The 27,708-nt window shown below is 41.0% G+C and overlaps 1 protein-coding gene across 8 annotated transcripts in view; it reads right to left on the bottom strand.

Annotated features, from left to right (window-relative positions):
* Positions 1–26,186, bottom strand: part of MARCHF8 (membrane associated ring-CH-type finger 8) — a 111,104-nt gene extending 84,918 nt beyond the window's left edge. For 3 of the 8 annotated variants that reach the window (XM_059882585.1, XM_059882583.1, XM_059882584.1), the window contains exons 1-2: positions 26,054–26,186; positions 7,113–7,477 (exon numbers count right to left, since the gene is read on the bottom strand). The gene's annotated coding sequence lies outside the window, so the exon portion shown is untranslated. 8 annotated transcript variants of the gene reach the window in all.
* Positions 26,187–27,708: the final 1,522 nt, after the last annotated feature.

Here is a 27,708-nt window from a genome sequence, read left to right as displayed (position 1 = left end):
CCAATTAAAAGGCACAGACTGTCCGAATGGGGATAAAGAAAAACAAAAGCCAAAAGATGAGACCCAACCATAGCCTGCAAGACACGCAGAGAGATGCACTCTGAGTCTAAAACACCGGTCTAAAGTAGAGAGAACGGAAAAAGAGAAACACAACTTTCCACAACTGACACATGCTGAGACTTGAAAAATCTGAATAGCAATACGTCTGTTAAACAAATTAACTGGTTAGTCTACCCTTCTACAAAAAGAAAACTCAAAGCTCAAGTGGTTTCACTAGTGAATCCTATCAAACAATAAGTAAGAGAATAATTCCCACCTCATTTACATGCTTTGCCTAAAACTATCAGAAAAATCTAAACAAGAAAATTAAAAAAAAAAAAAACTACAAATCATAAACATAGTTTATGCTGCTGCTGCTGCTGCTAAGTCACTTCAGTCATGTCCGATTCTGTGCAACCTCATAGACGGCAGCCCACCAGGCGCCCCCGTCCCTGGGATTCTCCAGGCAAGAACACTGGAGTGGGCTGCCATTTCCTTCTTCAATGCAGGATAGTTCATGAACCCAGATGAAAACATCCTTAGCAAACTATTGGAAAAATCAGCAACTTATAAAAATAATAATATATCATGACCAAGTGGAGTTTATCCCAGGAACATAAAGTTACATGAGTATCTGAAAGTCAGTATCGTGTCACAGAATAACTGATGCAACAAAAGCACTTAACAAAAATCAACATCCATACTGAGTTTTTAAAAAAAAAAAAACAAAAACCTCAGCACACTAGACACAGAGAAACTTCCTTAATCCTATACACCTACAGCAAATAATACACTTAATAGTAAAATCCTGAGGCCCTTTCCACTTGATTGGCAACAAGGGAAGGGTGCCCGTTCTTACCACTTCTATTGAACAACAGACAGAAGCTCCTAGCCAGTGTAATATGGCAAAGAAAAGAAAGAATGGCTAAAAATTGGAAAAGAAGGTATAAAAACTATTTCTTTTCACAGAGAACATAATTACTAACAAAGAAATTTCTAGGAAATCTAAATTAGTCCAGCCAGATTAATCTAAGTCAATTTAGCAAGGCTGCAGGATGCAAGGTCATTCTACAAAATCCAAATATATTTCTACAGACTAACAGCAAAATGAAAATGAAATTTTAAAATTTTATCTTAATGTTAAAGAGCAGATTAATTATGAATCATTTTTACAAAAGACATGCATGTCTCATATACTGAAAACTGAAATACACTTATGAGAGAAATTAAATATCTAAGGACATGGAGACATACACCTTGTTTGTAATTTGGAAAATTCATTACTGTAAAGAGGCTGATTCTGCCCAGAATTCTGTTCATATTCCAAACAGATATTTTTGCAGAAATTGGCCATTTGATTCTAAAACATACAGGAAAATGTGAAGGATGTAAAAGAGCCAAAACAATCTTAAAAAAGAGTAAGTTGAAGGACTTACACTTCAAGACTTATTGTAAAGCCACAGTAATCATCAAAGTGTGGTCTTGGTCTCACGACAGACAAATCCATCACAACAGAGAGTCCAGGGACAGACTCACACTGACACTGTCACCTGATTTTCCTAGGAGGCACAAAAGCAATTCAACAGAAAATGGAAATCCTTTTCAACAAACAGTGCTGAAGCAACTGGCTGTTCATATAGAAAAAATGATCAACTTTAACCCCTATCTGACAGCACAAACCAAAAATAATTTGAGATGGATCCCAAATCTTTTTTACATTTTTGATGCATTTACTTTGAAGAATAAAATAGTCTTCTGATGTCAAAATTTATAAAGTAAGTTTCATGCTCTGAATTTTACTTTTAATATGCTATTTTTCCAAGTCAGTTTCAAAGTATCAGCTTTTAATGATACAGTAAACTTCAAAAGTTTTAGTTCAGTACACACAGCAATTCTTTTTTTCTTCTAGTCTTACTGAGGTATAATTAACATACAGCACTGTGTAAATTTAAGGTATACAGCATAATGATTTGACCTACATCATGAAACATTACCACAATAAGCTTAGTGGACATACACCATCTTACATGGATACAATATTAAAGAAAGAAAAAATACATTTCCTCCCTTGTGATGAGAACCCCTAGGACTTAATCCCTTAACAACTTTCATATATAACATATAGGAGTGCTAACTGTGTTTATCATGTTGTACAGGACATCCCTAAGTATCTTTTACGTGAGTGTCTGTACCTTTCAACTACCTTCATCCAATTTCTCTCTCCACCCCATCTCGCCTCCAGTAACAACAAATCTCCTCTCTTTTTCTGAGTCTGTTTGCTGTTGAAGTGTAACTGACCTACAAGACTATGTGATTCCTGTACACAACACAGTGACTCAATATTTCGATGCGTTTCAGAACGATCACCATGAAAAGCATGTTATCATGTCACTATACAAAGACATTATATAATTACTGATCATATTCCCCACGCTGTGTATTTCATACCTATGAATCATTTATTTTGTAACTGAAAGTTTGTACCTCCTAATTTTAACCTAAAGCCAAAACTATGAAACTCCTAGAAATAAACACAGGAGAATATCTTTATACCTTGTGTATAAACAAGATGCAAAAGCATACGACAATTCAAAACAAGGAGGGGCACCAGAATGTCTTAATTAACACTGGGTAGTATCAATACGAGCCGACAGTTTTTAAAATATGTAAGTAAAACCCACAAATGTATGTGTGCGTGTGCATGTGTATCTACAAACATGTCCTCGCTCTGCCCACAGAACAGGAGTAGCAGTCATGACACTGGTGCGTGCACCATGCACCCGGACCTAATTTCCCCCTAATAGGAGCAAGGCTATCTGATCTGAGGGCTGAGGCACAAAAAATTGGCCCAGAGTAGCCTGTGGCACCAGAAAGCAAAAAATGTTCAAAGAATTATGGAGATATATAAAATAATCTGAGTAGTGAATTATAGGCCACTAAATAATAAAGTGCTGTGTCACTCAGTTGCGTCCGACTCTTTGTGACCTCATGGATTGTAGCCTATCATGATCCTCTCTCCATGAGGATTCTCCAGGTAAGAAAACTGGAGTGGTCTGCCATGCCCTCCTCTAGGGGATCTTCCCAACCCAAGGATCAAACCCACGTCTCCTGCATTGCAGGCAGATTCTTTACCATCTGAGCCACCAGGCAAGCCCCAAATAAGGACAGATCTATGAATAATTCAAATAGATAAATAAACAGGGGTGAAGCTCTTCTTTGCAGCAGAATACCAACTAATAAATATAGAAGTGAAGTCACTCAGTCGTGTCTGACTCTTTGCAACCCCTTGGACTATAGCCCACCAGGCTCCTCCACCCATGGAATTTTCTAGGCAAGAGTACTGGAGTGGGTTGCCATTTCCTTCTCCAAATAAATACAGAAGGAAGTATGTATTTCTTTACTGGATGCTAAAATCATCACTGGACGCAAAAACATGTGGGTGAATGTTCAAAAAGGAGTAGGATTCCCTGGTGGCTCAGTCGGTAAAGAATATGCCTGCAATACAGGAGACCCGGCTTCGATCCCTGGGTCAGGAAGACCCGGGTTCGATCCCTGGGTAAGGAAGAAGGGAATGGCTACCCACTCCAGTGTTCTTGCCTGGAGAATTCCATGGACAGAGGAGCCTGGCAGGCTACAGTCCACAGAGTAGCAAAGAGTAGACACCATTGAGGGATTAACACTTTCATTTTTTGATACTTAATAACTTCAAAGGAAAAATCTGTATCTTGGCAGTAGAGAAATCTAGAAAATAGTGACTTAATCAAGTGTCCAATGTCATCATCAATATTGGAACAAACTAGCATTGGGGGCACCAAACGTCTTGTGCTAAGAACAATAAAATCACTTTCCTGTAATTCTGTCTGCAGTGTACACCCTGAATCTAACCAGGAGGAAACTTCAGAGAAACACAAATTGGCAAACATTCTGGAGGGAAAAAGAAAAAATAAAAAAACTGGTCCATAGTCTTCCAAAAGGTCAAATGTCAAGGATGAAAAATTCGGGTTAAGGAACTATTCCAAATCAAAAGAGACTAAAGAAACATGACAATCAAATTCAGTGTCATTCTGGACTGGACACTGAACAGAGAACACAAGAGCAATAAAGGACATTACAGGGACAACCGCTGAAAATGCAGTATGAAGTCTTAATTAGTAACAGTACTGCATTAATTATTAAATTTTTATAAGGTCATATAAGAGATTGTCCCAGGTCTTAAGAAATACACAACTTAGACTCAAATGAATCAGAAAAAATGTATTTATACACATGCATAGAGAGAGAGTGATAAAGCTAATGGGGTAAATTTCTAACAAGTGGTAAATCTTAGTAAAGGATATGTGGTAGTTCTTTGTACTCTTACACTTTTTCTCTAAATCTGAAATCATATCAAAATTAAAAGTCACACATAAAGCAAAAGGCACAACTGTAAAATCGGAAAAGTGTCTGGATAAACACGAAGGACAAATGATCACTTCCCTCAATATGTAAACAAATTGTATAAAGGAATCAGAAAAAAGCAGTAACAGCCCCAAAAGATTAATGGGAAAAAACATGTGCAGCCAATTCACAAAAGGAACTAATGTACTTTTAAAGGAAAAACAATAACAAAAAGCCAACTTCACTAATAATTTAAACAGGCAAAGGAAGATAACAATGAGACGTTTTGCATCTGTTAAATCAATTATTTTCTTTTTTAAAACACCCAACATTGGCAAGAATATCCTGAAACGGCCACTCAACGTCCCGCTCGTGGGAATGTTAATTAGAAACTTTGAGCGATGCACTTCAGCAATTTAATCTAAGAATGTGAAGAATATCCAAACCACTTCACCCAGTTCATGACACCATCCCAAGGAGACCATCTGAACTGTGGGTTCAGGTGTACGCCCGAAGTTGTTCATCAGAGGGTATTTCCAGTAGCAAAGCTCTTTAAAATAAGCTGTATGTGAAGCGACTGGGAAGTGGTTAAATAAACTAAGACATAATCATAAAAGGCAATACGCAGTCCTTAATAGGTACTAAAAATGGGAAATGGCATGCAATAAGTGTTAAGAGAATAAAGCTTATAAAAACAGGCATTCAAGATGACTCCAATTAGGTAAAAAGCCATCAGTAGTACCCAGGAAAAAGTACTAATTATGAACACTGACTGTCTGAAAATTAATAAAACAAGGACTGCAAGCACTTGCTCTGGTCTCAAGTTTGTCTGTCTTGCCCACCCCTTACCACCTGCCCCTACCCAAGACAGAGCCACCATTCCTTCCAAGGTGGTACATTCGCAATTACCTGTTTCTCGCTCCCTCTCAGCATTTCTTGAGGACAATGCACCATCCCCAGTTGCACTCATTAAACATCTTCTGCTTAATATTTACAAATTCTCCCACTTCATTTCATACACATTAAAAAAAAAAAACCTGGCTCTATCCAGCTACTGAAGTCACCTCAAAAATGAAATCTAAATTGAATATGGAAGTTCACCAAGATGCAGCTTCTCTTTCTTCTTTCAAATAAAAACATTAAGGAGAAAAGTGCTTTCTTTCAACACTCCACAGACTCCCAAGGCAGGCTTCAGGAGACATAACGACATCACAAACCTAATAAGTGCTGTGCGCCAGGACCACCCGTGTCATCGTCATCTCAGGCTCGCATCAAAGAACATTTGAGTCTAATCATTAGCTGCCACCAAAAAACACACCCATCTGCATGCTGCAGTGCTCAGCCACTACCCAGGGCCACACCTGACTCCAGCCCCACCCTATTCCCCACTGAATCCACCTTCCACTTGGCAACTTTCCACCTAATGAGATGAGCAGAGCACAGTCAGGAGGAAGAGGTTGTGAGCAAGGCTGGCAACACGGAGAAACCAGATGGGAGGGGAATGCCCACAACTGTGGCACAGGGCTGACTGAGAGGCATTCTAAGTCAGTGATCTTCAACTGAGGTGATTTTTGCCACTCGGGGGACTTTTGGCAAAGTCCTAGAGATATTTTTGGTTGCCCTAACTCTCGGGATGTTACTGGCATCCAGTGTGAAGAGGCCAAGAAAGCTGCTAACCATTCTAAAATGCACCGACAGTCCCCACAACAAATCATCCATACCCAAATGCCAACAGGGCTAAGGTTGAGAAACCTGTCATAAAGTGATTTATCCACCAATACAGCACAATCTAAACCCAGCTCAGCAGGAACAGGACACACAGCGGCTGAAGGAGACTTGAGCATTTTATGAAATGTAAACACACACACATGTACACAAAGCCTCCTCAGCCAGATGCTTAGGGCAGAGCGACAGAGTCGTTCCCTTGGACCAAACTTCTACTGCAGGACTTGGGAACAAGAACACTACAATTTAATGAAAGTAATAAGAATACCTCTTCTTCCTCAAGGGCTTGCTCTGCCACATGTCACATATTTCTTCAAAGACTGCCTCACAGCAGACACTGTGAGGAGATAATACTATCAAAATTGCCCAGACTGGTAAACATCTCCAGAGAAGTTGGCAATGCACCCACATAGTTGGTGACAAATTTAGCTGCCTATCTCAAGGACCTAAGAACCCAAACTCACAGTTCCCAGCTTAGCTTAAAAGTGACAAACATTCAAAGATCATTCAAAGAGAAGAAAATAATAGTGCTCCTTTCCCCACAAAAACCATCAAAAATTACGTAAGACTTGAGAGAAGCAACAGCTTCAAAACTGAGAACAAAAAGTATTTAGTCTGCACTTCAACAACAAAAACCTGCAGATAAAAAGGAATTTAGTATATAAAATGCCATTATTATAATTCAGTTAAGGTTAGTGACCTCTGTGGCATACTACAGTACCTCTTTTCTTGATTACTTTAACAACTTTATCATGTCATGACTTCCACCCATGGGAGGCCAGAAAGCTAGAGAACTCATCCAGCACCATCCCTGGCTGAGACTTCAATAATTTTGACCTGACTCTGATACATCATTTGCCAGTCTGACCTTGACTTTCATCCCTGTAGGGTTATGAAGCATCCAGCACTTAAGGTGGCCCATTTCAATGTTGGACAGGAGTATTAATAAATGTTAGAAGTGTGTCCATTACCTGAGACAAGAGCAGCCCTCCTTCCATCCATAGGCATTAGTTTTGCCCTCAATTAGTATTGCGAGATGGAGAAAGCAATGGTACCCCACTCCAGTACTCTTGTCTGGAAAATCCCATGGATGGAGGAGCCTGGTAGGCTGCAGTCCATGGGGTCGCGAAGAGTCAGACACGACTGAGCGACTTCACTTTCACTTTTCACTTTCATGCATTGGAGAAGGAAATGGCAACCCACTCCAGTGTTCTTGTCTGGAGAATCCCAGGGACAGGGGAGCCTGGTGGGCTGCCGTCTATGGGGTTGCACAGAGTCGGAGACAACTGACGCGACTTGGCAACATCAGCAGCAGCATGAACTCAATTATGATTCACTGAGACAAAAAAGAAAAACAGAATAGAAGGAATATTAAAGCTCAACCTGTTCAAACTCAATCCTACTTTTATAAATGAGTAAAATAAGATAGAAAAGGATGAAGCAGGGCTGCTTGCCAAAAGTCCAGCAACTATACAGGAAAGCTTGGAGTAGAACTCAAGTTTCCTAACTCTTAAGTCTAATCTCCACAGAACTGTATCAAGTTGTATTAGATGCTGTTACTAATAGAATGGACATTTTTTTTAAGTTTTATGATAAAATAGAAAAATATTTTCAGTTTTCACAAGTTCAAAACAACTCACATCATCACAATCACCTTATGAACCAGTGTAATTGTGACCATTCACACTTTATGGATGGAAGAAACCCAGCTCCAAGGTCACCAGTAAACACTGAAGCTGGCTCTAGAAGCCAGATTCTTAAACCACATGCAACCTGGGTAAGCGCCAGAGCACCCCTAACACTACCACAACCGAATCAACAAACTTGAGACTTCCAGTGATTCTTTAAAATGTTAACGCTTTGATATAATCTAATATAAAAGATACCATTCCTGAAAAAATATTTAAATTATTTTTAACAAACCAAGATAAATTTAAAGATTTACAGTTTATAGCCTCCTAGCATAAAATAAAAGGGCATTTTAACTTTAAAAATTAGGTTACAGTATTACAGTATCATCTTCTACATCAACTACCCTAAAGAAATTCACCAAGAAGCAAACTAATCTTTTGGGGAGTAACACAGAAGGAACTCATTTATCACAGGGAACTTTTTGAGAAACCCTCGGCAAGCAAAGCTTCATGCTCTCAATTATTTCCCAAAGGCTCTTCCACATAAGATGTGTGCCATGAATAATATATAAGCTCTAAGCAAATAATATATTCAATCAGCCTAATTCACACAAATGTAATAAAATATTAAGAAGTAATAAAGGTGTGGACTGAATACTTAGGTTAAGTTCCTTTTCCACCAAGATCCTATTAAAATAATAAAAGGATTTTCTTAAAAAGAAAAAGCTTACACTTCTCAGAAGTTACAGTAAATGTACTTTTCCAATAAGGACAAGTAAAGGCTCTGCATATTTTATATAAAACAAATAGAAGACTTTCAAAGGCAGAAAGAAGGCAGACTAGCTAGGGATCTCAGGATTCAAGGAATGACGTCTTATTAAGTCTCCTGAGTTTTCTTTTTGCCTCATATAATCCAAAGAATTGGAGCCAAAGAATTGGCAAATCCAGAAACATCAAGAAGTGAACAAAAGCTCCAAGAAAACCTTGCTATTTCTAACCAGAAGAGTAGAAAGAGTCAGCCTAGAAAGTAAAAAAAAAAGAAAACCACCACCTGACTCCAGACAAACGTGTATTCATGTTTTGCTGTGCTCAACTGCTTCAGTCAAATCCAACTCTTCGTGATCCTATGGACTGTAGCCCACCAGGCTCCTCTGTCCATGGAATTTTCCTGGCCAAAATACGGGAGTGAGTTGGCATGCCGTCTTCCAGGGGATCTTCCTGATTCAGGCATTAAACGTGTGTCTCCTGTGTCTCCTGCATGACAGGTAGATTCTTTACCACTGAGCCACAAAACCACAGGGAAAAAAACCTGTGGTCACATCACTACCCATGCCAGCAAAGACCAAGGGTAGACAAGACATCTTCTCCCACCAAGATAGAACCAAGCATCCCAACATCCTCATCAGGGTGGTGTCAAGAGGAGGTTGGGTAAGTAGCTGGCCCTTTCTTCCTTACCACTGCTGTGTCTTGGTTTAAAAAAAAAGGGGGGGGGGGAGCTCAGCAAAGATATAAAGAAGAGCCAAAAGGAAATTTTAGAACTGAAAAATACAATTACCAAAATACAAAAACCCAGAGATGGGTTCAGCAGAATGGTGTAGACAGAAAAAAGCAGTAACCCAGAAGATAGACAAATAGAAACTACCCAATCTGAATGACAAAGAGAAAGATAAACTGCAAAAGAAAAATGAACAGAGCCTCAGGGACCTGTGGGTCTGTAACTCAAGAGTTAACATTCGTGTCATAGGAGAGAACTGAGCTGAAAAGAACTTGAAATAATGGCTGAAAATATCCAAATTTGGTAAAAGATACATTTACAGACTCAAGATTCTGAGCAAACATCTGAGCAAACAGGATAAACTCAAAGAAATCCTCAGTAAGACATGTAAACAGTTAAACTTCTGAACACTAAAGGATAAAAAACCTTGAAAGCAATGAGACAGAAATAACACCTTACCTATAAAGGAAAAATTATTTAAATGGCAGCATATATTTCATCAGAATATAGAGAGGTCAGAAAGACACAACAGTTTTCAAGTACTGAAAAAAAAAAGAACTGTCAACAGAGTCCAATATCCAATAAAAATATCCTTCAAAAAGGAAGGGGAAATCAAGACATTTGAGATAAAAGTAAACTAAGAGACAGCTTCACCAGCAGATGTACCCCCAAAGGATGAAATGGCTAAAGGAAGTTCTCTGAACAGAAAGAAAAACCCTTAAGGTATCAGCAAACAGAATTCAGTAAATACAGAAAGAATTATAAACCATGACCAAGTGAGGCTTATCCCAAGGATACAAGATTCTTTTTCAATCTTTGAAAATTAATCAGGAGAAGGGATAAATTGGGAGTTTGGGGCTGACATATACACACTACAATACACAGCTGCTGCTGCTGCTAAGTCGCTTCAGTCGTGTCCGACTCTGTGCGACCCCATAGACGGCACAGAATAAGTAACAACAAGGACCTACTAGATATCACACAGAACTGTACTCAACACTCTGTAATGACCTTTATGGGGAAATCTTTCAAAAGACTGGATATATGTTCTATGCTACATAACTGATTCACTTTGCTGCACAAAGTGAATCAGTTATACAGAAAGTAACACAATAGAAAGTATACACAAGCAGAAAGTAACAGAACATTGTAAATTAACTGTGAAAGTGAAAGTGAAGTCGCTCAGTCGTGTCCGACTCTTTGCGACCCGTGGACTGTAGCCCACCAGGCTCCTCCGTCCATGGGATTCTCCAGGCAAGAATACTGGAGTGGGTCGCCATTGCCTTCTCCAGGGGATCTTCCCCACCCAGGGAACAAACCCGGGTCTCCCACTTTAACCTCTGAGCCACCAGGGAAGCCCCTGTATTAACTATACTTCAATTAAATCTTTTTAATTAATCACTGTAATCTACAGTGTTGAGGCTAATTAATAAAATCATAGGATGATACCAATGAACAAGGGAAAAGCATATGACAGAACTCAACATCAGTTCATGATTTTTTTTTAAATCTCAGAAAATAGGAATAAAAAAGAACATACTTAATTTGAAAAAGAGCATCTATTAAAAAAAAAAAACAAACCTACAACTAACATTACACTTAATGATGAGAAAATCACTGCTCTGCCCCTAAGATTGGGGAAAAGGCAACTCTTATTTAATATAGTGCTATAAGTTCTAGCTGGGAGAAGGCAATGGCGACCCACTCCAGTACTCTTGCCTGGAAAATCCCATGGACGGAGGAGCCTGGTAGGCTGCAGTCCATGGGGTCACTAGGAGTCGGACACGACTGAGCGACTTCACTTTATTTTTTCACTTTCATGCATTGGAGAAGGAAATGGCAACCCACTCCAGTGTTCTTGCCTGGAGAATCCCAGGGACGGTGGGGCCTGGTGGGCTGCCATCTATGGGTTCGCACAGAGTCGGACACGACTGAAGCGACTTAGCAGCAGCAGCAGCATAAGTTCTAGCCAAAGCTTTAGAGCAAGAAAAGAAATAAAAGGCACACAGATTAGAAAGAAATAAATAAAACTGCACCTATCTTCAGATTACACAGAACATCCCAAGGAAACTAAAAAAAAAAAAAGAACCTCCCAGATTAACAGAATTCAGCAAAGTTGCAGGATACAAGATAAACATACAAAAATTAGCTGTACTTCTAAATACTAGCAATGAAAATGAGGACATGGAAATTAAAAACACAACATCATTTACAATCATGAAAAAATGGCATATTAGGTGTAAATGTAAGAGAGATCTTCTATGCTGAAAACTATAAAAAATGCTTGTGAAAGAAATTAGAGGACTAATAAAAAAGTAATAAATAATTGTGTTCATGGACAAGACTCAACAAAGTAATAATGTCTATTATTCCCTAATGAATACACTAACTCAAGAAGATTCCTGTTAAATTCTTTTAAAGACTTTGTAGACACAGACACAAATATTTTAAAATGTATATGGAAAGACAAAAGGTAAACCAACCACCTTTGAAAGATAACAGAATGGGAGAAATCAGTCTACTGAATTCAAGACAAGGTCTGTATAGTCAAAGCTATGGTTTTTCCAGCAGTAATGTACAGATGTAAGAGCCGGAGCATAAAGAAGGCTGAGGGCCAAAGAACTGATGCTTTTGAACTGTGGTGCTGGAGAAGACTCTTGAGAGTCCCTTGGACTGCAAGAAGATCAAACCAGTCAACCTTAAAGGAAATCAACCCTGAATATTCTTTGGAAGGAGTGATGCTGAAGCTAAAGCTCCAGTACTCTGGCCACCTGATGTAGAGAGCCGACTCACAGGAAAGATTTCCCTTTCCCTCGATGCTGGGAAAGATTGAGGGCAGGAGGAAAAGTGAGTAAGAGAGGATGAGAGGACTGGATAATATCACTGACTCAATGGACATGAGTTTGAGCAAACTCCAAGAGATGGTGCAAGACAGGGAAGCCAGGAATGCTGCAGTCCACAGGGTCACAAAAAGTAGGACACAACTTAGCTACTGAACTACAACACAGAGCGACCCCAACCAAGACTGTGTGGCATTGGCAGAGAGACAGACATACAATTCAGTGGAACAGGATAGACAACACATGAATGCTGCTGCTGCTACTGCTGCTAAGTCGCTTCAGTCGTGTCCAACTCTGTGCAACCCCATAGACGGCAGCCTACCAGGCTCCCCCGTCCCTGGGATTCACCAGGCTAGAACACTGCAGTGCGTTGCCATTTCCTTCTCCAATGCATGAAAGTGAAAAGTGAAAGTGAAGTCGCTCAGTTGTGTCCGACTTAGCAACCCCATGGACTGCAGCCCACCAGGCTCCTCCATCCATGGGATTTTCCAGGCAAGAGTACTGACTGGAGTGGGGAGCCATTGCCTTCTCCAAACACATGAATAGACCCACACAAATATGCCCAAATGATTTTTGATTAAGCAATTCAATGAAGGAAAAATAACTTTTCAACAAACAGTGCCAGAGCAATAAGGAAAAAAAAGTGAACCTCAAGTGAAGTTTCAACACCTGAACTCAAACAGTTCATTCACTTACATGTGCAACCTGAAACTATAAAGCTTTTAGGGAGAAAAAAGCATTTTAAAAAATCTTTAGGATTTAGGGCTAGACAGTTATTAAACTTGACACCAAAGACATGATTCCCAACTGGAAAAATTTATAAATTGAACTTCAAAGGGTGAAAAGGTAAGCCACAGACTCAGAGAAAATATTTGCAAACCACTGACAAAGCACTAGTATCTAAAATATTGTATATAAAGGACTCTCAAAACTTAACAACAAAAATCCAATTAGTAAATGGGCAAAAGACATGAAGAGACTTCCGCTGAGAGAACACACAAGTGACAGATACACACATCACAATACGTTCACTCTCACTAGCCACTGCTGCTGTTCCGCCACTCAGTGACGTCCAAGTCTGCGATTAGGGAAAAGCAAGTGAAGATCACAAGGAAGTGTCATTACATACCTACCAGAATTACTAAAACAAGAAACGGTGCCAACACCAAAATGTGGGCAAGGATAAGGAGAAACTGAACCATCCCTGCAGTACTGGCAGGAATGTAAAATGGTACCTTCTCTCTGGAAAACACTTGGGCAACTTCTTAAACAGGTGAACATCCTAGAGCCCAGCCACTGCGCTCCGGGACTATTACACCAGAGAAATGAAGTAATACGATTACAGGAAAACCTGCACACAAATGTTAGCAACAGCTTTATTCAACTAGATGTTCTTCAGCAGGCGAATGATTCAACAAACCATGGCACATTCATATCACAGAATACTACTTGGAAATAAAAAAGCAATAAAAAAGAACTATTTGGACATGAAACAACCATGATGAATCTGCAGAGAATGATGCTGAGCGATAAGAGCCTATCTGAAAAGGTCACACGATGCATAATTCCATTCATAGAATATCCCTGAAAAGACAAAATATACAAGTAGGAGAAGAGGTTAGAGGTTGCCAGAGGTTAAGAAGGCAGTGGGAGTAGGGAAAGTAGGGGAAGTTACAAAGAATAACATAAAGGATCCTTGTGATGACAGACATATTCTACCTCTGAACTATACAGATATCAGTATCCCGGTCATGATATTGTACTAAAATTTTGCAAGCTGTTAACTTTGGGGAAAACTGGATCTCTTAAACAGGATCTCTCTACATTATTTCTTACAACTGCATATCAACCTACATTTATCTCAAAATGAAAAATTAAAATTTTGAAAAAGGAAAGAAAAAAGACAAATCACAAGGCCACAAATGAGGGGAGAGAGCATTCAAGCAGATGAAAATGATTTCAACTGTTTTTTAAAGACAGAAAATATGGGAACAGTAATTAGCAAGATGGAGAAAGCCATAATAAAAAGTATATAAAATAATAGATACATAATGAGCTAATTTACCTATAACATGCCAAAGAACTTGTGCCTCAGGTTATGAGTAGTAGTAAAACATTGGCTAAAAATAAAGATAAAAAACAACTGATACTTTGGCCACCTCCCCAAAAGAAGCCACTACCAGAAGCGGGGTGCTATCCTAATGAAAACCTGAACAAGCTGCATTTTCTTAGTCACCACTCCATAGGCAATGATAAACTTCATATTAGAAAATGAAAAGATGATGATGCACTTTTAGCGACTGAAAAGATAGTTACAAAATCTGTTGATGGCTATAATTCAGAAAACAGATCACACACATGATGACTTTAAAACTGTTTGGGGAACAACTGGAAAATGAAACTTTATTTTCTATTGGCTATTATTTACTATTGGCTGTTGCTAGCAAAAACAAAAAATATGTTTGGCTACTGGTACTCTGAATCGACTAGAAATATCTTTACTGCTGACATGGAGAAAGTTTTAGTGGTCTGTATAGAAGATCAAACTAGCCACATTTTCTTAAGCCAAAGCCTAATCCAGATAATTAATGAGGCTGCTCCACTAAATGAGAGATTTTCAGTGAAGATGAAACAGCATTATACTGGAAGAAGATGCTATCCAAAACTTTCATAGCTAGGAGGAAGTCAGTGCCTGGTTTCAGAACTTCAGAGGACAGACTCATTCTTATTAGGGACTGCTGCAGCTGGTTACTTCAAGTAAAAGCCAATGCTCAACTATGAAAATCCCACGGTCTCTAAGAATTATGCTAAGTCTACTCTGCCTGTGCTCTATAAATGGAACAACAAAGCCTGGGTGACATCACATCACTTCACAACATGTTACTAAAGATTTCAAGCCACTATTGAGACCCAATGTCCAGGAAAAGAGATCCCTTTCAAAATTACTGCTCCCTGACAACACACTTGGTTACACAAGAGCACCGGGGGAGATATACTGTAATGAGATTACTGTATTGTTGTTTTCATGACCACTAACACATCCATTCTGCAGCTCATAGATTAAGGAGTCATTTTGACTTTTAAATCTCATTATTTAAAAAATACATCTCAGAAGACTACAGCAGCCATAGATACATCTGGGCAAAACTGAAAACCTTCTAGAAAGGATCCCATCATTCTAGACATCACTAAAAAAACATTCATGATTCATGGAAAGAATTAAGGGGCATTTGGAAGTAGATCAACTTTATCAAAATTAAGGAAAGTTTGGAAGTTAACATGGGTTTCCCAGGTGACCCTAGTGGTGGAGAACCAACCTGCCGATGCAGGAGACACAGAGACAGGGGTTCGAGCCACAAGTCAGGATGATCCCCTGGAGAAGGAAATGGCAACCCACTCCAGTATTCTTGCCTGGGAAATCCCATGGACAGAGAAGCCTGGAAGGCTATAGTCCATGGGGTTCCACAGAGTGAGACATGCCTGAAATGACTTAGCACACACGCATGACAAAACTTTAATGGGAGAGTACTTTTATGCATGAGCAAAGAAAGTGGTATCTTGAGATGGAATCTACTCCTGGTGAAGACGAAGTTCAGCTGCTGAAATGACAACACAGGATTTACAGTGTTACATACACTTAGTTAATAAATCGGTGGCAAAGGTTTACGAGGACAGACTCCAATTCTGAATGATGCTCTACTGTGGATGAAATGTTATCACACTGCACTGCATGCTACCGAGAACTGGCCATAGAAGGAAGAGGCGATCAAAGCGGCAAACTTCATTGCTGTCTCATTTTAAGACACTGCCACAGCCGCTCCAACCTTCAGATGTGCCTCCATCATTGTCAGCTGTAGCCATCAACACCAAGGCAAGACCTCCACCAGGAAAAAGACTGTGACTCACTGGGGGCTCAGATGATGGTGAGCACCTTTTAGCGACAGGTTATTTTTAAATTAAGGTATGTACATTGTTTTTAGACATAGTATTATGAGTATGCTCTTGCATACTTAACAGATTACAGTATAGCATAAACATAACCTTTATGTGCTTTGGAAAACCAAAAAAAAAAACATTTGCTTTATCTCAACATTTCCTTTGTTGCCTTGGTCTCGAACCGAACGCACAACATGTCCAAGGTATACCTATACTTTGAACTGAGAATGAAACAGTTTGGGGACCAGAATGGACAACTAAAGAAAAGTCTGCTACTCATCCACTACACTGTTCCCTGTTCCTGGGCAAATTGGAAGACTACATTTGCCAGTCTCACTTAAAACTATGTTAGAGTTAATGTGACTGATTTCTGACAAATATAATATGGGAAGAGTAACACTAGCCACTTCCAGACCTGGCCTTTAAAAACATTCATTGAGCTCCTCCAGCTCTCTTCCACTGCCATCTTCAAAGTCAGGCGGCATGGCTACAGAGGGAGGAGTTACATCCAATTTGCCTTAGACTTCGCATGACAAAAAATGTTTTGTTGCTATTGTCGCTGTTGCCATAGCACAGGCCAGCACCTTCAAAAATGTTGCTGCAAATAAGTCATCTTGTTCTGATGCAGGTCCAGGATGTGGCCTGGGATCCTACATCTTAAACAAGCACTGAGAAGATACCAGTGTGGACAGTCTATGGCATATTCTGTGAGGAGCAAGAGCCTTCAACTACCAAGACGCATACACAAAGGGAGAACAGATGATTCTCTGGAGAAACTGAATGACCCAGAGCAAAGGCCTCCCACAGGGACTGAGCAGTAAGACTAGAGAATTCAGACTCACATTAAAGCAAGATGATGAAAGGCTTTACGAGGAAAAACATCCAGAAGAGTACAGAGACTGACAGGAAAGGGGATATTGTAGATGATGTGATACAGCATCTGTTAAAAGTAATAATTTTTCTACGAGAAGGTATATGAAAAATGCGATGTATGTAAAAAAGTGAGGTAATAACTTTACTTTGCCCACAAAGGTCCATCTAGTCAAAGCTATGGTTTTTCCCCTACTCATGTATGGATGTGAGAGTTGAACCATAAAGAAAGCTGAGTGCTGAAGAACAGATGCTTTTGAACTGTGGTCCTGGAGAAGACTCCTGAGAGTTCCTAGGACTGCAAGGAGATCCAACCAGTCCATCCTAAAGGAAATCAGTCCTGAATATTCACTGGAAGGACTGATGCTGAAGCTGAAGCTCCAATACTTTGGCCACCTGATGTGAAGAACTGACTCACTGGAAAAGACCCTGATGCTGGGAAAGATTGAAGGCAGGAGGAGAAGGGGACGACAGAGGATGAGATGGGTGGATGGCATCACCAACTCGACTGACATGAGTTTGAGCAAGCTCTGGGAGTTGGTGATGGACAGAGAAGCCAGGCATGCTGCAGTCCATGGGGGTCTCAAAGAGTCGGACACTGAGCAACTGAACTGAAGAAAGGAAATGTAGTCACAGACTACAATTTGGCTCTACAGTTAAAAAAAAGTTGTCAGTGACTAAATACTAATTGGAGAAGGCAATGGCAACCCACTCCAGTACTCTTGCCTGCAAAATCCCATGGGCAGAGGAGCCTGGTAGGCTGCAGTCCATGGGATCACAAAGAGTCAGACACGACTGAGCGACTTCACTTTCACTTTTCACTTTCACGCATTGGAGAAGGAAATGGCAACCCACTCCAGTGTTCTTGCCTGGAGAATCCCAGGGACGGGGGAGCCTGGTGGGCCGCCGTCTATGGGGTCGCACAGAGTCAGACACGACTGAAGCGACTTAGCAGCAGCAGCAGCAAATACTAATTACTGATTTCAATAAAAATAGGACCATAACCATAACTGAAATGGAGAAAATAAGTGAGGAGAGTTCAAGACGCCCACATTCTCAAAACAGGACAGCAATGCATAGCACTTAAAGTTGATAATCATGAACAGTGAGATAAGCATTAAGTTATGGAATATGGAGGTAACCACCATAACAAACAAGAAAACACAAGGTGACTGTTTCGTTACAAGCATTTATGCTTACTCTTTTTACACAATATCCAAGTATTACTGTGATAAAAATTTTAACATTAATTTTAAAATACAGAAAAATAAAGAGACTGCCAATAGATAGTATGGGCAAAAAAATGGGGAAAAGATCAACATTATCTGGGGAAATGCAGAGGAAATAAAAACTGAGACAACCACCACTACTCAATTTCAATCCCCGTCACCAGACAACTCCACTTTTAGCTTTCTATACTACAAGAACACTCCCATAAATGTTCAAAGACATTTACACAAGAATGGTCAGTGCAATACTGTTAAAAGAGAAAAATCAGAGCATGCTAAATACCCACTAATAGTACGGGAAGAGTTGAATTAACTACGAATAAATGTACCCCACCTGGGGGCTTCTGAGGTGGCGCCAGTGGGAAAAAACCCACCTGCCGATGCAGGAGACATAAGAGAAGAGGGCTCCATCCCTGGGTCTGGAAGATCCCCTGGAGAAGGGCATGGCACCTCACTCCAGTATTCTTGCCTGGAGAATCCCAGGCACAGAGGAGTCTGGAGGGCTACAGTCCACGGGTCACATAGTGTCGGACACAACTGAAGCGACTCAGCATGTACTCACCCACCCAACTTGATTTCAGCCTTCTAAGACAAAAAGCAGACAACCCAGGCAAGCCAAGCTCACTTCTGACCTACAGAACTATGAGATTAAAACATGTCTTGGTTTAAGCCTCTAAAGTTTGTGGTAATTCATTAGAGTTCAATAAAAAACAAATACTTTTAGAAAAGCTGAAGAAATGCATTACCCTACAACACAGCAGCTATGGTTAGAAGTAATTATATGTTCAGAGGAAGTCTTGTCCATGCGCACCAGAAGACACACACAAAATGCTCACATCACCACTGCTCACGCCCCGAAAGAATTCAACAACGTGTTCAGTCATCAACAGTATAAAGGTGAAACGGTGGACTATTCATGTAACATAACGCAATACAACAGTGAAACATCAATGTCCCACAGCCACACGTGAAAATGCGGACGAACATCGAGTCACATCATGCAGGATAAGAAAGCGAGTGACAGACGTGTGCACGCGGTGTGATTCCAGTCAGCAGCTCCACAGTGCACGGGTACAAACACCACAGCTTAGAGAGGCGCGCGCGGTAGAGAGACGAGAAACACGGATCTTGAGCGCAGCCGTCATGTCTGCGGGGAGGTAAGAGGACGGGGGGAAGGGGAGACCGAGGCACACTGAAGGTAACGTGAGGTTTTGGTCTTAACTGGTACTAACTACAGAGCAATAGTGTTTAAATTCTAAAACATAGTTTAGATTTATTACAACGTTTATTCAGTATTTAGAGGACAAAATCATCCAGGAATAAAATATCTACAAGACAAAAAAAAATCCTTCCTTTTCTTTTGTCAAGATAAGTTCATTGAAAAAATAATTCAAATAATATACACAAGTCCAATCATTCTTTTAATCACCTAAAATTCCACCAGCAGACACAGCTGGTAACAATCTGAACGTGCTTCGGGACATTTCATGTCCATGTGCTTACACATTAAAGGATTTTAAATAAAATCATTACATACACACAAATATATTTGCTTATTCTATAAATGCTGTTTAGACCCCTGCTTTTTAAAAATCAAGTGTATTAAATTACTTTACATGAAATGAACCCATATTAAGTGTTGGAAAAGCTCTGACCAAAGTGTATGTAGTGTAACAACTACCCAATCAAAATTCAGACAAAACATTTTCATTACCACAAAAAGTTCTTTCCTGTGCCTCTGCAGTCAATTCCCTCACCTCTGATTGCAAGCAATCATTAATCTGCTTCATTATAGATTCGTTTTACTGGCTTAGGATCAACGTGAATGGAATTATACAGTATGCATTCTTTTGTGTGGGGCTTTTGTTCAGCATAAAATTTGTACTATCAATAGTTCCCTTTATACTGCTACGTAGTACTTTATTTGTATATTCATTAATAGACATTTGGCGTATTTCCAGTTTTGATCTCTAAACACTGAGGTGTAAGTCAATTGTGGTATTAAGTTTTTATTTTATAATCGGGGATAGAATTGCTGGACCACAGAGTATATGTACCTAACAGAAAACTGCCACACTTACTCAAAGTTTCTGTATCATCACACACTCCTACTAGCAATTTATGCAAGTTTCAGTTGCTCGGCATCCTGACCAACACTTGCTATTGTCAGTCTTACAAATGTTAACCACTCCTGTAGGCAAACAGCTGTTCATTTTTATTTGCATTTCCATAAATGACTAGATACGTTGAGAATTTTTAAAGTGCCTATCAAAAAATTTAAATGTCCTCTTTCGTGAAGGGTCTGTCCAAATCTTTTACCAATGTTGTGATTTGGGCACTCTGTGCCTTATTATTGATTACTGTTGTTGATTAGCCACTAAGTCATGTCCAGCTCTTTTGCAACCCCATGGACTGTAATCTGCCAGGATCCTGTGTCTATAGGATTTTCCAGGCAACAATCCTGGAGTGGGTTGCCACTTCCTTCTCCACGGGAATCTTTTCAAATGGATCAAACCCATGTCTCCTGCATTGGCAGGTGGATTCTTTACCACTAAACCACCAGGGAAGCCCATTGTTGATTATGGAGGTCCTTTCCATAGACTGGATGAAGGCTCTTTGTCAGATATATGAATCGCAAATATCTGTTCCCCACTGAAGCACATGTTTCCCTTGTCTTAAAACAGTACATGTGTACACGTTCAGTTGCTCAATAGCGTCCGACTCTTTTCGACCCCGTGGACTGTAGCCCGAAAGGTTCCTCTGTGCATGGGATTCTCCAGGCAAGAATACTGGAGTGGGTTGCCGTTTCCTCCTCCAGGGGATCTTCCCGACCCAGGGACTGATCCTCGCCTCCTGCATCTCCCGCATTGGCAGGCAGATGCTTTATCACTGTGCCACCTGGGAAGCCCTAAAACAGTACAGAAAGTTTAAATTTTAAAGTACAGAAGCTTTTAACTTTTATTAAGCCTAATTTAACATTAAAAAAATTATAGTTAGCACTTTATTTTGTATCATGTATATGACTGAATGTTTACTCCTCAGACTGGAAACAAAATATGGATGTCTGCTTACCACTTCTATCATCATATTGGACTTGAGATTCTAGCCAGGTTTAGCCACTCAGGCAAAAAAGAAAAAAAGAGAAAGGCAGGAGGGAAGGCAAGAAGCAATAAGCAGAAATAAATGAGTGAAGCTGTCATTATTCAATGATTACGTACATAGACAATCCTGAAAAACGGCCCTAAAGACTACCAGAAATAATCAGTGAAGTTAGAAATGCTGTGTGACACAGAGGGAATATACAAAACCATTGCATTTTTACATATTAGCAATGAAAAAGTGGACAATTACTTTTTAAATCCATTTATAATGACATCAAAAACCATAAAATATTAAAGATATAAATTTTACAAAATATGTATAGGACCTGCATACACTAAAAAACTAAAAACAACATGTTGCAAAATATTAAAGAATTAAATAAATGACAGATTGGGAAATTCACTATTAAGATAGCAATTTTCTACAAATTGATTCAGAAATTCAAGGCAATTGCAATTGAAATTCCAATAAGTTTTTGAAACAACAAGCCGATTTTAAAATATTTATGAAAATACATAAAACCTAAAATACCTGAAACAGTTTTGAAAATAATGAACAAAGTTGGAGGATTTATAGACCAATTTCAAGCCATACATAAAGCCACAGTAAGGCAGACAGTACAGTACTGACATAAAGAAAGGAAGAAAGAAAGTGAAGTTGCTCAGTCGTGTCCAACTCTTTGCTACCCCATGGACTGCAGCCTACCAGGCTCCTCCGTCCATGGGATTCTCCAGGCAACAATACTGGAGTAGGGTGCCATTTCCTTCTCCAGGGGATCTTCCTGACCCAGGGATGGAACCCAGGTCTCCCACGCTGCAGGCAGACGCTTTAACCTCTGAGCCACCAGGACGTAACAAATCAAGAGGAGACAGAGCCTAGGAACAAACCACACACGCGCATCGCCAGCTAATTTCCGACAGAAGTGAAATTCAGTAGGCAAAGGACGGAGAGATTCAAAAGGGAAAGGATAGTCTTTTCAACAAATAATACGAAAACAACTGTGTATCCATAGAGGAAAATAACGAACCCAAACCCGTACCTCACACCACACACCTCCATCAGCCCTCCCAAAATAGGTCACAAATTTAAATATATGAATATATGACCTAAAACCATAAAACTTTCATAAAGAAAACATATGAGAAAACGTCTATGGTCTACATTTTTCATACAACAATATCTCAGGTATCTTTTAATGTTAATAAATATGAATCTTGCATTTTTTAAAAAGTAAGAAAAATATAGAGAAAATCCTTAAAATTTTTTGAAACATGTCTTCATTTAAAATAAAATTTCAAAACTCACTGTGAGTTCCTCATTCATATGGTTTCATGAGTGACGTATTTCATAAACATTTTCCCAAAGAGCTACACTGACATCTGAAGGTCTTTGTAATGCAGAGATGCTCACCGAAGCAGTACCATGCTAATAAACTTAACGCAGATGGCAAGTATCACAGTGAATCAAAAACCACATGTAAACAAAATGATCAACTATTTTCAACCCAACAAAGTGTATGCTTTGTAGAACTGAAAAGATGGATTCCCTTGCCCTTTCCAGCATCCTTCCACAATTCTGTAAGCCTGTCTTCCTGACGCCACCTTAACCTCCATGACTCAGATTAAATACCACCTCCTCCAGGAAGTTCTGCCATTCAGTCTAACCTGTTGGGTACTGATCCTCCTCTCAGTTTCCACATTTGTGTCACTTCAAGGTCCTCATCACATTATCCCTGGATTGCACATGATTAACTCCTCTATCAGGTTAAGCACCTGAAGAACTAGCACACCGATCACCTCGGCCTGGCTCCAAGGTGGCAATCTTGCTTTTGCTGCTATTGGCTGTCAGATGAAAACACGAGTTAGAAACTTCAGGAATTTCAGAGTGAGTTGAGCAGAGAAACTAGATCAGGCCTAGTCGGGGCTTTTTTTGTGTTTTTTTTTTCATCCTCAAAATAAACAGTTAAAAATTATACTCCTTGAAAAAGAATTTCAACATTGAAAATCTTCAAAATAAAACAAACACAAAACTGATAAACAGTTAAAACTAAATGTCTACAGTGCCTATGCTGGTCACTTCCTTACTCACAGGCTGCCAAAGCAAAAGGTCTAAGGACTTCGTGAAGGATTATTTACTGTTGGAGCAGTCCACTGCTTTGGAAAAATGTCTTCAAGTGAGTCAGATAACTGGAGAATAAGTGGGATTGTAAAGTACTTTTTCTAGGGAAAAAACAGTATATATCATTTCATGATCCAATTTTGTTGCTTTTAGAAATTCTGGCAATTTTTTTTTTCTTTCAGTTATTTAAATTGTTTACCACCAAGAAGGTAAACCTAAATAGTATGTGATTATGGCAGAAAGGAAATTGCTACATGGCAGGTGGGGGTGGAAACCAATTAGAAACAGTGCAATTCTTCAAGAACCAGACACTGCTACTGATAACAAACAAGGGGTCTTGACTGCTTGAATCAATTCACCCCTGTCTATGCATCTATAAAATCTTCCTGGAACTAATTTAAAGAAGACAAAAATGCTGGAGCTAAGGTTGCCAGATTTAGCAAATAAAAATACAGTAGACCCAAGTTAAGTTTTACATAAACAATGAATTTTTAGTAAAGCAAGTCCTATGCAATACTTATACTAAAAACTTACCCATTGTTTACTGAAATTCAAATTTAACTGGGAGTTCTGTATTTTATCTGGCAACCCTAAGGGAAGCCAAAATCAGTCCAATTTCCTCACTTAGTAGCAGAAACTATGACCCCAAGAAGGGAAGTGACTTGCCTACTTAAGCCAACGATCAAGGAAGTGAGTCTGCTTTGAAAAGAGAAAACACAAATATACGAGGGTCACCTTGGGTTCCACTTATGGTGCACCAGAACTCCAATTTTCATTCACCTCACTGAAGCACCAAGGAGACAAGCTCTCAATTATGGTTTTCCACTTTTAATAACTGTTAATTTTAATACACTTACCAATTTGAGTCTTCAAAAACAAATTAGGAGGTGTTCCCTGGTGGCTCAGTGGTAAAGAATCCGCCTGCCAATGCAGGAGACACGGGTTTGATCCCTGGTCCGGGAAGATCCCACATACCACACAGAGCAACTAAGCCAGAGTGCCGCAACTATTGAGCCTCTGCTCTAAAGCTCTGGGGCTGCAACTACCGAGCCCACGCGCTCCAACTGCTGAAGCCCTACTGAAGCCCTTGCGCCCTAGAACCTGGGCGCCACTAGAGAAGGCACTGCAATGCGAAGCTCCCTACTGCAACTAGAGCATAGCGCCCCCTCACTGCAACAAGAGGAAGTCCACCTGCAGCAACGAAGACCCGGCACAGTCAAAAGTAAATAAACAAAAATTTAAAAAAAAAAAAAAAAGAATGGACAAACACAACAACAAAATAATAGGAAACTATTTCTCTTAGCTTAAAAAAAAATCCTCCTGGCAATCTTTGTGCCTACACACCACCTCCTCAGATTCTGTTTATGTTCACTCACTACATGAAACAGGATCTTTTCTCCCAAACACAATTCTCTCACAATCCACAATTCTCTTGCCCCAGGGTTCCAAATTTGGGATGTGTTCACATTAGTCCATGGCTCTAACAATTTTAGTTCCTATACTCTCCCAACTTTCCTGTTTTTCAGAGGAAATATCCTAGTGCCTTCAGTTGGTCTCAAATAAAAGGCTCGCGAAGTCCTCCATTCCCACTCTGTGCCCAGGCAGCTAAACCAGCAAAAAGGCATGAGGTCTCACTATCAACACACTTCCTTTCCCGGGACGGGGATGCAACAAAAGATGGAAAGAGAAAGGTCTTTCTAGGAAATTTGGGGCCTTCCTCCACTATATATGCGGAACATACTACGTGACATAGAGTTAGACAAAATCAAAGGAAGAAACAGAAAATTTCATATACTCATTACAGTCATCTTCCGGATCCCATCAAAGTAACAAATACATAAAACAGTCGCTCTGTAACAGCACTTCTCAACCTGGGATCTCCAGGGGCCTCATGGGGTAGTGGGAACCGGGGAAGGGGGAGGAAGACAGTAGGCAGATAAAGATTTTGCTTTTTACGTATCAGGGTCCCAAACAAGATTTTAAGAAAGAAGGTTCCGTTGTATTCCTAAAAGCCTGGGGTGGGGGTGGGGGTGGGGAAGTAACATACAACCACTATGACTTTCTCTAAGTTTTCTATTAAAAACTGCACCCTAGTGAACAACAATCCAAATCGTGTCGGATGAAAAACTGAAAGTCAAACAGAAATTCAGACATTAAAGGACAAACTATCTACCTATCCTTTCTCTCTGGCAGCTGCCAAGGTATGCAGGTCTCTCTAGAGATCACACACGTCAGAAACGGAAGGTCCTCACAAATCATCTAGTCCAGACTTGCATTTTACAGATGTGGGAACTCAGGCCGAGAGGAGGGCTGACTTGCCCAAGGTCTCACAGCCCGTCGCGGGCAGGACTTCAGTTGGGACTCCACGTTGGCAGCCCTGGGCCCTCAGCTTCCCGATGGCTCCTGAGGCCCCCAGCTTGGCCGGATCCAAGGGCGCCAGAGAGCCTGGGCGGAAGAGCCCACATCCCGGGGTCGCTGCCTGCTTTCGACCGGCTCCGCGCCGGGCCCCGGCCCAGGGTGCTACGGAGCGCCGACCTGGACGGCCGCCCCCGACCCGCCCACCTGTCGCGGACCGCCGGGCGGCAGCCACACCCCCTGCCAGGGCCAGGGGTTCGGCCGGCCTCGACGGCGCCTGGCACCGGCTGCTGCGCGCGGCGCGGGGTACGCCGGCCGGAAGGCCGCAGGAGTTACCTCAAGTGGGCGCTGAGCTCGCGGCAGGGCCGCCCCCGCCGGCCTGGAGCATGCCGGAGACGCGGACGCAGCAGACGCTGCAGCTCGGCCACCGCAGCGCCTGTTTACACCCCTCCGCGGGAGGACGCCGACCGGCCCGTCACGTGACGCACACGTCACGTGCTCGCCCGGGGTGGGGCGGAGGCGTTGCCCAGCGACGACGGCGCTCTAGGGGCGGGCGGCTGCGGCGACGGCAGGGTCCCTCAGCGCTCCCCCATCACCTGCGTTTGTCCAGTCGACGAACGACGCGTCCTGACCGACCCGGCGAGGAAAAGCAACGTCTCCCACCACCCGGCTTCCTCGTTTAGTGACCTCCAGGGCTGACTGCTTGTATTATTCGTGTCTTGGATGGGGGAGGGAATTCTGTCCGGCTTTAAGATGTGGAACTTGGAGAGAAAAATGGAAAATACTGCCTTACCTACCCAAAGCTAGCGAACAGACGGCGAGCAGAGGAATAAGTAATGATGATTTGAGCTTCATTAACGAACAATTGTTTGGTTTTGCTCCCTACTGTGGAATGAAGGTCCGCAGCCAACCATCTCCCCCGCCGTAGAAAGGGTGTGTGTGAAGATGGCTTATGGGACTTCAGATTTTTATTTTAATTTTATATTATCAATTTTTCCATGATTAGTCTTTGTATATGTAAGTAAAAACATATCTGAGTAAATATTTGATTTGGCGCTGAGCAGCTCTCCGCATCAGACTTTCCTCATTATAGCGAAGTCACTCGGATTGTAGTGACTACTTCTACCAAGTGTGGTTTTTCCTAGATCAAACTTTGCAGAAGCATAGATTGAGACACTGACAGGTTCTCCCATAATATTCACTATAAACTGGGTAAAAGACATAGTTTATATTCTTACTGAATTGATGCGTAAAATGTGAGCAAATACCCCTAAATATTCCAGAGTCGTTCCGTTGTCAAGGTGTGAACTATCGAATAGTCATGTTCCTCCATTTATTTCCGATCACTTGGCATACTTAGCTATCTATGAGCAAATTGACACGGTCACAACAGTGGACTCAAAATATCCTCTAGGTCAGCATTTACCCGCAGTGTGCTGAGTCGCTCAGTCGCGTCCTACTCTGTGACCCCATGAACTGTAGTCCACCAGGCTCCTCTGTCCATGGAGATTCTCTGGGCAAGAATACTTGAGTGGGTTGCCGTGCCCTCCTCCAGGGGATCTTCCTAGTCCAGGGATGAAACCCAGGTCTCCCGCACTGCAGGTGGATTCTTTACCATCTGAGCCACCAGGGGCAGTAGGACAAGGTCAACACCGTCTTCATTTCTATAACACACCCAGAATGCAGCACTCCAGAGTACAAAATATAGTAATGGATCATCTGCATGTCCATCCTGTACTACGGAGAACAGGCAAGGTGCCACAACTTGGCTGATTTCTGCTGCCTGTGGCAGCGGATGTTCCGTGAAGGCAGAGCAGTATCTTCCACTGGTATTCCTTATGCCTAGACCATATCTGGGAAGCAAAGAAAGTTGTCTAGTCTATGGCCATGGAACCCTGCCATCCTTCTGAAGGAAGTGGCAAAGAACCTTTGTAGATCCAGAAGGATCTGTTAGGCAGTACTCATAGAGGCAGTGAATGCTAAGGAAAGTC

Source organism: Bos taurus, chromosome 28 (assembly GCF_002263795.3).
Source record: "Bos taurus isolate L1 Dominette 01449 registration number 42190680 breed Hereford chromosome 28, ARS-UCD2.0, whole genome shotgun sequence".
In the NCBI taxonomy this organism is placed as follows: Eukaryota; Metazoa; Chordata; class Mammalia; order Artiodactyla; family Bovidae; genus Bos; species Bos taurus.
The sequence above is the reverse complement of the archived record's forward strand: the minus strand, read 5'-3'. Positions and strand labels throughout refer to the sequence as shown.